At 40.5% G+C, this 9,060-nt stretch overlaps 1 pseudogene; it reads left to right on the top strand.

Moving 5' to 3' along the window:
- Nucleotides 1-1,150: 1,150 nt before the first annotated feature.
- Nucleotides 1,151-2,274, top strand: LOC144232257 (large ribosomal subunit protein P1 pseudogene; annotated as a pseudogene).
- The last annotated feature ends 6,786 nt before the right edge of the window (nucleotides 2,275-9,060 follow it).

Here is a 9,060-nt window from a genome sequence, read left to right as displayed (position 1 = left end):
CAAGTCTGCTGACAAAATGATGTATAAACAGGGAAAAATGTTAGCTTTATAAGAAATATTTCAAGGTGAAAACTAGCCTCTATATGATAACTTCTGAACAAACACTAAAAACGGAAAATTGTTTTTTTTTTCATAAATAATTTTCCAGTGGGAATATTTTACCTTAACAATGAGTTAGGAAGTCTGAATTATAGTCTTGTTTAATTGCTAATTTACATATTACCTTGTAGGGGATATTAACATTTGCATTTAAATTTCTATTGAAGGAAAGCCAAATTTGTCCACAAGATAGGTCTCTTTGGCATAAGAATTATTTTAGGCTGGTTATTTTTAAGAAATAGCAGACACCGAATGAGCTCTAAAAACTGAGTACACGGACATCTGGCTGGTTCAGTCAGTAGAGCATGTAGCTCTTGATCTCAGGGTCACAAGTTCAAGTTCATGTTGGACTTAGAGCTAACTTAAGAAAAAATTTTTTTAAAAAAAGTAGAAATTACCCTTAAGTAAGAGACATCTACATTTATAATTCTCTCTCTCTCTCTGTACCAAGATACTAAATCTCTAGAAACTTATTAGTGGAGAAGACAGGGACTTAAATCTGCATAACAACCATACCCATGTTTATTGTGTTTGCCTGATAACCTCTCATTACTTCCCTCCCTCCAACATCTTTTGTCTTTAGCTGGAGATGTTATTTAAGGCAGTGGCTTGGGCCATCTCTTGGAGTTACTCAGTATTTCTAGGTCTCTCCCATATACACAGGAGGTATACATATCATTAAACTTTGTTTGTCTCTTGTTAGTCTGTCTTTTATTACAGCGTGTCTCAGCCAAGAACCTAGAGAGGTAAGGGAAAAATTATTTTTCCTCCCCTACACCCTATTTACAAAACAAAACAAAAAAAAACNACTTTTTTAATTTCTGAGAGAGAAAGAGAGAGACAGCGTGAACAGGGGAGGGTCAGAAATAGAGGGAGACACAGAATCTAAAACAGGCTCCAGGCTCTGAGCTAGCTGTCAGCACAGAGCCAGACGCGGGGCTGGAACCCATGAACCGTGAGATCATGACCTGAGCCAAAGTCGGATGCTTAACCGACTGAGCCACTCAGGCACCCCTCCTCTCTTAATTCTTTCAATAATACAAAAAGGAATATGTTGTATCTCCATTTTACAGACAAGAAACATGAGTTTGAAATATGTAAATTAGTCCATATTAATATAGCTATTAAGAAATCCAGGTAGGGGCACCTAGGTGGCTAAGTCAGTTGAGCAACTGACTCGTGATTTCAACTTAGGTCTTGATCTCATAGTTTGTGGTTTTGATCCTCTCTCTCCCTCTCTCTCTCCCTTGCTTATGTTCTCTGTCTCTGTCTCTCTCTCTCTCTCAAAATAAATAAATAAACTTAAAAAAGAATCCAGTTGGGGTGCCTGGGTGGCTCAACTTGTTACACATCCAACTTTTGGTTTTAGCTCAAATCATGATCTCACAGTTTGTGAGTTCGAGCCCTGCGTTGGGCTCTGTGCTGACTGTAGGGAGCCTACTTGGGATTCTCTCTCTCTTCCTCTCCCCTCATTCTTTCTCTTTCTCAAAATAAATAAATAAACTTAATTAAAATATCCAGTTAGAGTCCAAACTGAGGATTTTCTAGCTCTATGATAGATGCTTACCATTCTGCTACTGCATATGTATATATACAGCTACTTAGAAGACGTGAAAGACGTGTACTGTGGATTAAAGCAAATACTATTATCACTGCTTGAAATATATTACAAACTGGGAAGGAGTCTATCTCAAAAATTATATTAGCTTTCCTCTGCTGCTGCTAAGGTGCTCAGTCTTTCTGAGCAAGGAGGCTAAGGCCATGTTGAGGTGAGCCCCTCACTTTGTCTGGCCATTAGCACCATACCAGGCAGCATCTGCTCAGCACTCACCTGCACTGTGGCCTCCATGTTGGAGCTTGCCTGCATCTACTCGGCTGAGTAGACGAGGAGGTGACTTTCATGGAGGATAATATCAATGCCCTCATTAAAGCAGCAGGTGTAAACGTTGAACCTTTCTGGCAGGGCTTGTTTGCAAAGGTCTGACCAATGTCAGCATCTGGAGCCTCATATGCAAGGCAGAGGCTGGTGGACCTGCCCCAGCAGCTGGTGTTGCGCCAGCAGGAGGTTCTGCTTCTTCTACCACTGCCTCCCCAGCTGAGGAAAAGAAAGTGGAAGCAAAGAAAGAAGAATCGGAAGAGTCTGATGATGACATGGGCTTTGGTCTTTTTGACTAAACCCTTTCTGTAAACTGTTCAATAAAAAGATCAACTCTTAAAAAAAAAAAAAGATTACTGTTGGGGTGCCTGGGTGGCTCAATCGGTTGAGTGTCTGACTTCAGCTCAGGTCATGAGCTCACCACTTGTGAGTTCGAGCCCCACATTGGGCTCTATGCTGACAGCTTGGAATCTGCTTTCGATTCTGTGTTTCTCTCTCTCTCTCTCTCTCTCTCTCTCTCTCTCTCTCCTTCCTCTGCTCTAGTGCTCCCTCTCTTTCTCTCTCATTAAAAAAATTATATAAAAAAGATTACTGTTTAATAGACACTAGATGATAAGGAAGACATATATTATTTCACCAGTATTAAAGAGATAGAATTTAATTAAATAGAACACAAGCATATAATGGAGAATAAAGGGAAATATTCATCTTTTGGAATATCTGACATTAATGAATACTAAACATTTTTGTCATAATAGGGGATAAAATCACCAATATCAGAAATTAAAAAAAGAGACATCAGTACAAACCTTGAAGACATTAAAAACACCTAAAATGATATTACAAATAGCTTTTCAACAATATATGTGGGAATTTAGGTTAAATTTTAAAAGTCATGAACACCAATTACCAAAAGTGATGAAAGAAGACATAGAAGGGGTACCCAGGTGACTCAGTTGGTTAATTAAGCCTCTGACTCTTGATCTTGGCTCAGGTCATTATCTTGAGGTTTATGAGACCAAGCCCTGTATAGGGCTCTGCACTGACACCCGTGGGGACTGCTTGGGATTCTCTCTCAATCTCTCTCTCTTTCTCTAATAAGTAATTTAAAAAAAAAAAAAACATTAGGGGCACCTGGGTGGTTCAGTGGGTTAAGTGTCTGACTTCAGCTCAGGTCATGGTTTCACAGTTTGTGAGGTCGAGCTCTGCATCAGGCTCATTGCTGTCAGTGAGGAGCCCACTTTGGATGCTTTGTACCCCTGCTCTCTGCCCCTCCGCATCCCAAGTTTGTGCTCTCTCTCTCTCTCTCTCTCTCTCAAAAATAAACATTTTTTTTTTTTTTAAAAAGGAGGGAAGAGACTATGTTATAAAGAAATCCGAAGTTTCTAGTCAACATAAACCACCAAGAGCTGTGAAAGTTAATATAGGACTGCAGTCAGCGGGTAATGGATCAAGTATGGGCAGAACATAAGTTAGTGTAGAGGCTGAGGACAGGCAGCCCTATGATGGGCTGCTTTGGCATGAAGATTATTCTGAGCTGAAGGCAACTGAGACCCTACAGCCTCAAGAGAGAATTTTGTCCCTCTCTTAAGTACCCAGGAGAATCTGTAGTGGGGGTCTTTCCCAGAATAAGGGTTATTAGCAGAGATAAGTTTTATCTGAGTGACCCATCTGTATGGCAGGGCAAACATCTATTTACCAAATATCTGCTTCTTATTGCTTATGAATTGTATGCCTTTCCTCTGGAGTCCCAGACCCCTACCCCCACCTCCTTAGTTCAGGATGACACACATACTCATTTTGCCTGTCTTTGGAATTTCCAGGTGCATGTGGATTCCCTGTACGTATGCTATTAAATTTTATTTTCTCCTGTTAATCTATCTCATGTCAATTTGATTCTTAGTCCAGCTAGAAGCACCCCTGAAGGGAACAGAAATTCTTGCTCCTTGACATTAGAAAATAGAAAGTTTATTGATTCGTGAGAGGTCTTCCGGGATACAGAAGTTAACACCTTGACAAGGACCCACAGCTATTGTATGAATATGCTGAAGTATGGCAAAAGCAATAGTCTTTATAATTGAGCTAGAAAATGCAGACATAGCATTGCAGACAGTGGGGAGAGGTATTAAAATGCTTAAAAAGAGGCTCCTGGGTGGCTCAGTTGGTTAAGCATCTGACTCTTGATTTTGGCTCAGGTCAGGATCTCACAGTTTGGGAGTTGGAGCCCCACATGCTCCTCTGTGCTGACAGCACACAGCCTGCTTGGGATTCTCTGCCCGTCCCCACTCATGCACTCTCTCTCTCCAAACAATAAACATTAAAAATAAAATAAAATAAAAATAAATGCTCATTTAAAAAATTAGAAAAGGGACACCTGGGTGGCTCAGTTGGTTAAGCATCCAATTTCAGCTCAAGGTCATGATCTTGTGGTTTGTAAGTTATAACCCCAAGTCAGGCTCTGTGCTGACAGGTCAGATCCTGGAGCCTGCTTCCAATTCTGTGTCTCTCTTTCTCTCTGCCCCTCCTCCACCCATTCTCTCTCTCTCTCTCTCAAAAATAAACACAAAAACCTAAAAAATGAATAAAAATTAATTAAAAAATTAAATATTTAAAAAACTCATAAAATGCTCATAGCAGACTAGAATATTTTGTTACACTATGTAATATCAGAAAAGCCACCATGATGTGTCTGTTTCACAATAAGGCCCAGAGGATACACCTTATACCAAATGGTAAAAAAATGGTGGTGATACAATCATACCACTAAAAATTTTAGTGGCTATTCTCCTCTGCAGGTAAGGGCTGGGGTAAGATATGCTATTACAGAATTGGGCTCAGGGCATCTGACTGGCTNTGGGAATTCAGGTTTGGGCCCCATGCTGGAGGTGGAGATTGCTCAAAAATAAAATCTTGAAAAAAAGAACTGGATTCACGATAGCAAAGAAAGTGGTAGGAACTTAAAATAATAAACAAGTGGCAGTATGTAACGATCAGGAGTCAGATGGATTAAATTATTATTTTGAGCANCCAGGAGGGTCTGACCTATAGAAGGTCATGAAGGTGATTAGCAGAATACAATCTCTCTCAGAGCCAAATAGATGGGACTCTGACAAGGGTTCTGTTTGATCAGTACACTCAAAAGAAATCAAGACTAGATTATTAGGAACCTTATTACTTAATGTAAGTCACCATCCCTTGCTCAGCTTCCAGAAATGAGCCCGCTTTAACACCCATAACTCTTGGGTTGAAGGAGAAGCCTGGTTCCCAGGAAGCAGGACCCTTCAAAACACTGACAAGTAAATGTAATAATTCTTTCAGTGCTTTCCCAGGTAGAACTATGGTCATTTACTTAAGTAGCTCTTCCTTGGGGTACATAAATATACAAACATCTCAAGGACTATTGGACATGGGTTCCAAACTAATGTTGGAATCCAAAAATTCGATGCATCGCATGAACCTCCATTAGGGTAAGGACATATAAAGGCCAGATAATAAATAGAGTCTTGAGGCACCTGGCTGGCTCAGTCAGTAGAGCAAGACTCTTGATTTCAGAGTCATGAGTTCAAGCCCCATGTTGGATGTAGAGTTTACTTTGAATGAATGAATGACTGGCTGAATGAATGAATGGAGTTCTGGCCCAGCCCCATCTCACAGTTCATTCTTTGGGCACACAGTAGAAAATTTGCAATCAGAACAGACAATGTTGACAGTTGGCCAAACCCCACATTGGTTTCTTGGCCTGTGGGGTAAGAACTACGATAATGTGGAAGGCCAAGTAAACACTTTCGAAACTACCTCCATTCTCAACCAAGCCAGTAAATAAAAATCTTACATTCCAAGGGTAGCAGCACCTATAGAATGCAGGATTGGTGGTCTCCATCATATATCCGTTTAATTTGTCAGTCATGTACTTTCAAAATCCAAACACATTCTGTATTGTATTAACGGACTAATGCAAACTTGAACGTTTACTATCCCCAACTGCCACCACTGTACCAGAAGTGGTGTCTTTGCTAAAGCAGATGAACCCAACCAAAGTACATGGTAAGCAGTCATTTTCATGTTTCTGTCAAAAGGAAGGATTATAGTTTGCATTTACAGGGAAGAGATAACAGTATATGTTCACAGTCCTGTTCTAGGTCTATAGTAAACTTCCTACCCTTTGATGTTATATACTCTGAAGACACCTGAACTTTCTGCACGTTCTACAGAACATCAAACATTTCCAACATATTGACTCGAGCTTGCTAGCTAGACCAGTGTGAAGTAGCAAATATGTTGAAAGTCCTGGTAGGGTGAGTGCATTCCAAAGAGAGGAGTCCACACCATTGGTAAAAATGTTAAGGGTCAGTGGTCTGAGATATGGCAGCACATCTCCTCTGTAGGTGAAGGGCACATGGTCACATCTCAAACATTCCTCCACAAAAAAGAAAGCTCAACTCCTGGAAAGCCCTTGGGCACAAAGCACAATCCATGACTGACAATACTGTTTCAGCCCGTATATTGAGTGACATAAAATGGTCTCAGCTGTGAGTGGGGCGCAGAGCAGAAAAGGGCTCTGCATCAGAAAGAGGCTGTAGTCCAAGTGTTTCTTTTTTTTTTTTTTTTTATTTTGTTTTTACTTATTTCTAGGAGAGAGNACTTTATGTCACTATAGGTACGAAAGTTGACAAAAGAGGCAGCCTTTTTTTTTTTAAGATTTTATCTTAGTTCACATACAGCGTTGCATTAGTTTCAGGTGTACAATAATAGTGCTTCAACATTTCCATACATCACTCTGTGCTCATCATGACGAGTGTACTCCCGAATCCCTAGCACCTATTTAACCGACCTCCCCCCCATCTCCCCTCCGGTAACCATCAGCTTGTTCTCTATAATTAAGGGTCTGTTTCTTGGTTTGTCATTCTGTAAAAAATACTATTTAGAGTTTATGGCAAGCCCTAATAAAAGACTCATAACACGGATTCCTTAGGGCTCTGGAGCAAGGCTGTATCATCTGCAGGTGAGAACTGTACACAATTCAAAAAGTGGTTTCTGACCTGCTTTATGACATCAATATATTTTGTGAATACAGCCGTTATTATGTAGAACTTCTATCACTTCTTTCCTCATCATTAGATCATGCTATGCATTTTTTTTTTAGCAAGATTACAGTAGTGATATGTATCCTTTTTGGTGCAACATATCAGGAAGCATATGACTGGTAATGTTGTTTTTGACCCCTTGGTTAAAATGATGCCTTCCAGGGTTCTCCATCATATTATCCTTTTCTTCTTTTTTTGAGGAAGATTCTTCCAAATGATGTCACTACCTTAGTGCACTGTGGACTTTCACTCACTAGTTTTAGAATCTGTTCATGATTTTTGGGGTGCCAGGGTGGCTCAGTTGGTTAAGTGACCAACTCTTGGTTTCAGCTCAGATCATGATCTCGCAGTTTGTGAGTTCGAGCCCCATCCTGGGCTCCACAGATGGCAGCATGGACCCGCTTAGGATTCTTTCTCTCTCCTTTTCTCTCTCTGCTCCTCCCCTCACTCAGGCTGTCTCTGTCTCCCTCAAAATAAATAAATAAACTTTAAAAAGTTAGAATCTGGTGATAATTCTTGCCTGGATTAATTTTTACCATGATGATTATCAAATTTATTTCTTCTACATTTAGTAGTTGGCTTTCTACTACAAAGCATAAAGCGCCATTCTTCCACATTTTTCCAACAAATTATTTAGGTTCTGCTTACCCAACTACAATGTAAGGGGTAGATTCCCCCACCCCAACAAGTAATTAATTTTCAAACACCAGCTGGGTGCCCTACAATTCAAATGAATCCAACCAGAAGACAGCATCAGATCCCATAGGATGAGGGCTGTCCTATAAAGCTGCCCCCACTTTAACTTCAGATGCCAGTCATAAACCCAGGTGATCACCTGTGCTTCAGATCAACTGGATATAGATCGGAAGTTCCAAAGAACCCCACCCTGGGTTGGATTAATTTGCTGGAACAGCTCACAAAACTTAGAAACATTTATGGTTGACCTTTGAATAATGCAGGGCTTAGGGACAGCAACCCTCCACGCAGTTGAAAATCCCTATATAACTTTTGACTTTCCAAAACTTAATCATTAATAGCCTACCACTGACTGGAACCCTTACCAATAACATAAACAGTCGATAACACATATTTTATATGTTACATGTATTATATATTGTCTGTCTACAATAAAATAAGCTAGGGAAAATAAAATATTAGGAAAATCCTAAGGAAGAAAAAATAGATCTACGGCACTGTACTGATAAAAGAAAATCTGCATTTGTAAACAGACCCACACAGTCCAAACCCATGTTGTTCAAGGGTCAACTGTACTTACTAGATGACAAGTTTATTATAAAAAGATATACCTCAGGAACATCCAGATGGAAGAGATGCATAGGGCAAGGTATGGGACAGGACCAGTTCCCTGCAGGAGCACTAGTCTCCCTAAATCTCCATGTGTTCACCAACCCAGAAGTTCCCTGAACCCTGTCCTTTTGGGATTTTATGGAGGTTTCATTGCATGAGCAAGAGTGATCAAATCATTGGCCACTGGTGATTGATTTAATCTCCAGTCCCTCTCCCTTCCTGGAAATCAGGAGTAGGATGCAACGGTCTGACGTCTCACCACGTGGTTGGTTCTTTTGGCGACTAGCCCCCATTCTTAGTTGCTTCCAAAGTCACCTCATAACATAAACTCAGGTGTGGTTGAAAGGCATTTGTTATGAATAACAAAAAATATTTTTATTGCTCCCATCACTTAGAAAATTCCAAAGGTTTTAGGAGCTTGAGGTCAGGAACTGGACAAAGACCAAACACAGATTTCTTATTACAAATAAAAATATCACACATGTCAAAACCTACTTATAGGTTTATCTATCTAAAAAGCCTTCTATATGGGGCGCCTGGGTGGCTTAGTCGGTTGAGCGTCCGACCTTCGCTTAGGTCATGATCTCGCGGTTCGTGGGTTCGAGCCCCGCGTCGGGCTCTGTGCTGACTGCCGGCTCAGAGCCTGGAGCCTGTTTCAGAGTCTGTGTCTCCCTCTCTCTCTAACCCTCCCCT

This window comes from Crocuta crocuta, unplaced genomic scaffold, assembly GCF_008692635.1.
Source record: "Crocuta crocuta isolate KB4526 unplaced genomic scaffold, BGI_CrCroc_1.0 scaffold301, whole genome shotgun sequence".
Taxonomy (NCBI): Eukaryota; Metazoa; Chordata; class Mammalia; order Carnivora; family Hyaenidae; genus Crocuta; species Crocuta crocuta.
The sequence above is the reverse complement of the archived record's forward strand: the minus strand, read 5'-3'. Positions and strand labels throughout refer to the sequence as shown.